A 5,206-nucleotide genomic window follows, 5' to 3' on the forward strand; every position below is an offset into this window, starting at 1 on the left:
CAGAGCCCCCGTTCGTTCCACCTGAAATCAGCCTGCCTGAGATCCTGTGGCAAAAGTGTTCAACTGTCAGACCCAGGGCTCTTGGAGTCTTGTTCCCTTGGCAACAAGTCTCACCATGGAGACCACAGCCCCATCCTTGCCCTCCCTGCACGCTCCCTGTTCAACACCTCGTCCTAGGAGCAGTGCGGGAACCAAGGAAAGCCCCAAGGGGGCCCTTCCTCAGGGTGAGGAGTTGGACTAACGGCCAGCAAGAGAGGCAAAGGAAACCCCCACTTTTTAGGTCCACATTATGCCTGGCAGCGTTCTGAAGACCTTACGTGTATGATATCATTTATGATACATGTATGTATCAGGACTTTACATGTATGATATCAGGTGGGAAGACACTATTTCATGAAAGTGGAAACAGACCCAAGGAGACCAGGTGGACCAGCCAAAGTCTCACAGCTGGTCTGTGTTGGAGCTGAGACTTGAATGCAGGGTTTCCAACTCAGGAACCCCTGCTTTCTCTGTAACTCTCCTACGTTGTCCAGACACAGCCTCCAGTCTAGTCTGGGGCGCACTGGAGAGCTGGGTGAATCTGCCCCCTGCCCCGGGGCTCAGCTGGAGGGGCCCCGCAGCAGCAGCCGCCCCAGCAGAGGCGCTGCACTATTTTAAGCCAGGGCCAGCGGGCCCCATGTGGGCCCAGGGAGTGTGGCCTCGGACCAGCTTCCCGGAAGTCGCCATGGCCTTCCTCCTCTCCCCTGAGCAGCTTTCTGAGGCAGTCACTTCCCAACAAACAGGAAGGAGGCCCTCAGGCCTGGAGACCTCCAGCCCTAGCTTCCTCCTCCTCCCCTCCCCTCCCCCCACCCGTCTTCTCTGCCACACCAGGGAGCCCACCAGCTCCACACCCTCATCGATGTCCGTTGTCTGGCTGAGTCTTTGCAAGTGTGGGTTGGGGGTCTGGACTTCCGCTTGGCCTGCTCCAGTTCCCCCCTTATACGTTGAAAGTCTCCCTTGCTGAGGCCCTTTGCCCCTTGCCCACAGCCCGATTTCTCACATACATTCCCATTGAGGCAGGCCACCAGGAGCCAGAAAGAAGAGCAGAGATATCTCCAGACCTGGTCCTACTCAAGGACCCTTGAGAGAGACAGACAGGCAGACACGGAAACAGAAACAAGCTGGGATCTTCCGAGAGAAAGACGGAGGCGAAAATGGTGATAGATTCATTGGGGCAGAGACAACATCAGAGAGATGCTCAGAGACAAAAGCAGAGAGGGAAGCAAAGACAGGGCCGCCAAGAGGGCAGCGGGGTGGCTCTGAGTCGTTGCTCTGACCACCCCCAAGTACAGGCCCTGGCTCAGGCTGTGGGGGGCCCACCGGCTGCGTGGCTGAAGAGGAATGTGGGGAGCAAGGCTGGGTCACCCCTTGAGGGCCGAGCGCGTGCACTGGGAGATAAGCCACCCCAGGCAGGGGGCCCAGCTGCGCTGCGGGCTCCAGGAGCACGGCGGAGAGGCCGAGGCCCAAGGCTGAAGCCCCGCCCCGTGTCTCCCAGTCCTGCATCTGGTCCCGAGCGGCTCCATCAGCTTCATATTCTGGAAGGTCCCAGGTCCCTCAGCCCAGTCCTCAAGGGCATGGCAGATGCTGTGGGTGTCCTGTTCATAGACGAGCAATGTGGGTCCTGGGACCCCTGCGGCTGCACAGCCTCCCTGCAGCTGCAGCCCTGGCTCAGGTGAGGGGCCCGTGGTCACCACACTGACCAGGCAGAGCAGGGCTCTGGCAGAGGAGAGGGGCAGTGTCGAGGCTGTGTGCAGGACTGAGCCACTCCCATGTAGCTGTGTGTGCATGGATCCCTGTGCTTCTCGCATGGGGGTGTGCAAAGGTGTACATGTCCACATGTTGCCAAGAGCCCCACTCTGCCTCCGCAAGTCCCTGCTCTCGGACTGGAGAAGTCCCCAGAGGCACCTGGCCTCTCCCACCCCCACTAGGTGGTCCAGCCCAGAGAACCATTAGGCAGAGCTGGAAGAGCAAGCAGGTCTATCGCCGTCCCCCCGGCCCCCCTCCCCACACTGCAGCTGAGGCTCCCGCTGGCCACGGCCTTGACCCGGCACTGTGGACTTCTCTGACATTGGCATCGGATCTGAACATCTGGCAGCAGGCTGATAAGGGGTGCAGCGGAAACAGCCTCTGTGGCTGCCAGCAGCCCCACCCCCACTGCCCTGTGAGGGGTCTCCGCATCCACACCCCCTCACCCTCTAGCTCTGGGCCCTGCCCCTCTCTCCCTTTTCATCCTCTGCCTCAGTGTCGCTCTGTCTCTGTCCCTCTCCCATTTCTTCTCGCTCCATGAATTTCTCTCTCCTTCCTTCGCTCCCTCTTCTCTCCTTTCCCACTTTCTCTCTCTGACCGTCTCTGGGTCTGTGATGCTCATTTCTCCAGGGTTTCTTTTGCTATCTGTCTTTCAATCTTCAGCATCTCAGTGTCTGGGTCTCTGGTTTGTTTGTTCCTCATCCCACCTCCAGGAAACAGGCCCGCACTTCGGGAAAGTCCCCACTTGGAAGAGAGACCCTGGGCTTTGTTTGCTTGGGGAGGGAGGCGGGGGCCTGGGGCAGGACTGCTCCGCTTCTCCTCCCCCTCTGGGTGGGTCTCATGGCCTGGGACCACCTGGGCTGGGCTTGAAGAAAAGGACAAATAGGCCACCCAGGGGCTCTGGCTGAGTGGAGAGGACCCTGACTCGGCCACCCCAGGCCCTGGACTCCTGGGTCTGGATTCGCATCCGGGTTCCATCACAGCCTTGCTCTGTGACTTTTGGAGACTCTGGGACGAGTTTCCTCATCTCTCCAATGCTGCTCATGGGAGGTGAGGGGAAGATGCAGCCTACCTCCCAGGGTGGTGGAGAGGGTTCAAGACTGACCACGGGTGTGGCCTGGTTAGTAGGGGACCCAGCACACAGGAGGCACTTCTGTGTTAGGGCCATGCCGTCCCTTCCCAGCATGTCTCATTCCTAGAGGGCTGGGGAGCAGTGGCACAGAGGAAGGAGGTGTCAGTGAACAAATCCAGGGTGATGAGGGGCGAGGAGCATGGTGACAAGTGCCAGCTGACTGCGTACAGAGAAGGCAGCAGGTCAGGAGGAGGCTGGCGGCGTGCGGGGGCCTTTGGTGCAGAGGCCAGCTGGACACACGCTCAGAGGCTCATCTGCGCCATGCCGGCTGCTGGGGACAGAGTGAGCATCAGCGCTGGGCCTTTCCTTGAGGGCTGTCCAGGCCGGGGAGCATCCCTCGGTCACAGAAGGGCAGGCCGTGTGCAGGGTGATGTTGCAGTGTCAATCTGCACACAGAAAGGGGCCCCAAGGATGGACTGCCAGTCCTTCCTTGTTTCTCGTGTTTTGCTGACATTTACGGAGCACAAGCAACGTGCCGGGCAGGGGCAGCCTGTATATGTTGCATGGATTGTCTCGTTGTCCTCATTTGATGGAAAGGACATGAGACCCGGAGAGGGGAAGTGACTCGTCCCAGGTCACACAGCGAGGAAATGGCGGAACTGGGATTTCATCCAGCATCTCTGCCCCAAGTCCCTCAAGGCCTCGCGGGAGACAGGCCAAGCCAGGCTGGTTCTCTGCACAGCACCATGGTGTCGAAAGCCCCTGCTCAGGAAGGCAGGGAAGGTGGTCCCTGTCTCACCAAGTCCCCCCTCCAAAGAGGTGCAAAGGACCGTGACGGCTGGTTGTTACATTATGTGACATGTTGGTCCTTTAGGGTGTTTGCTGGCATATTCCTTTTTTAAATTCAGAGGGCAAGTGGTATTAATCCAGAAACAAAGCCGTTGCATTAAAATGGGGAGACTAGTTAGGTTCAGTTACATGCAAGAGAAGTGAATCTTATAAGAACTTCTGTGAGTGAAAAACACATAATTAGGAGGTCATGCATGTTGGGAATGAGTTGTATGTTATGTTGTAGATAGAATATACTAATTGGTAGAATCAATTATGACAGGAAAATTACTGTCTGGTATGCATTTTCACAATTAAAAGACTCTCGTAAGCAGCACAGTAAGGAAGACACACTAGCTTTCAAATGCAGCTGGTTTCAATTATCCAGAAAAACCCCTCTAGTCCCACGCCAGGTAGATGGGGTGTCCTGTGTCGCTGGTGTCTTTCCTCCAACGAAGTGTTCTCAACGGCGATTGACCCCCAGTCCCCCTCCCCAACCCCCATGATGAGTGGCTGGGAGGTAAATCCTCTAAGGATGGACTTCTTACCTTTGCTTCCCTTTTGTCTAGTGTCCAGACCAGTGCCTGGCACCTAGTGGCCCTCAGTAAAGGTGGGATGAATGAAGGGAAGTGCTAATGAGTGTGTCAGCCATGGGAGGGGGACAGAGCGCAGCAATCTGGGCCCGACTGGACCAGGACAACCCAGGACCGGCCCGAGTCTTGGGATCGGACAGGAGCACCCCCAGCTGCGAGAGAAGGCCTGACTTTCTACACAAAGCCCCCGCCCCTCTGCCCTGCCCTGTCCCTGCCTAGCTACCCACTTGGCCCAGACTGGAGCCACTGCGGCCGCCTGACCCAGCCTCAATCCTCCCAGCGACCAACAGGGAGCAATAGCAGCCCATGGACGTGGGAGCCTTAAGAAAGCCAGCGCACAATGCGCACAGGAGGCGGTCAGTCAGCTCACCTGCTTGCCTTTTGTCCCCCTCTTCCTTTCTTCACCTCTGGAAGGGGGGGAAAAAACCCAGGCCAAAGTCGCAGGGCCACCTGGTCAAGTTATCCGAGCCCCTGCCTACACGCCAAGCCAACCTGACTCTACTCCCATGTCTGGGCCAGACTGGACCCCGCTGGGCCAGGCCCCAGGGAGGTGGCCATTCAAGGGGAGAGAGGCTGGGCTGCAGGCCGGTGGGGGAGCTGGCCATAAATCAGGGCCCACTCCCACCCGGTCGCTAACAAGCGGGGCTGCCTACCCGCCTACGTGGGGTCCCTGCCTCTGGGCTCCCACAACGGCCTGGAGCAGCCAGCTGGCCAAGGCCTCCAGAGTGCCTTGGCCTCCACCCCCACCCGCGGCCCCCAGATAGATAGGGGTATTTTTTTTTTCTTTTAGGAGAAGAAAAAAATAGACCTAAGCGAAGAGAAATACCAACAAAGAAGGAGCGAGGCCTGCAGAGTCACGTGGGGGCAGAGACCAATTGGGCCTCTGGTGGCCCCCCCCAGGGCGGGGAGGAGGAGGACGGCCGGACAG

This window comes from Artibeus jamaicensis, unplaced genomic scaffold, assembly GCF_021234435.1.
Source record: "Artibeus jamaicensis isolate MK-2021 breed Jamaican fruit bat unplaced genomic scaffold, CSHL_Jam_final contig_471, whole genome shotgun sequence".
Taxonomy (NCBI): domain Eukaryota; kingdom Metazoa; phylum Chordata; class Mammalia; order Chiroptera; family Phyllostomidae; genus Artibeus; species Artibeus jamaicensis.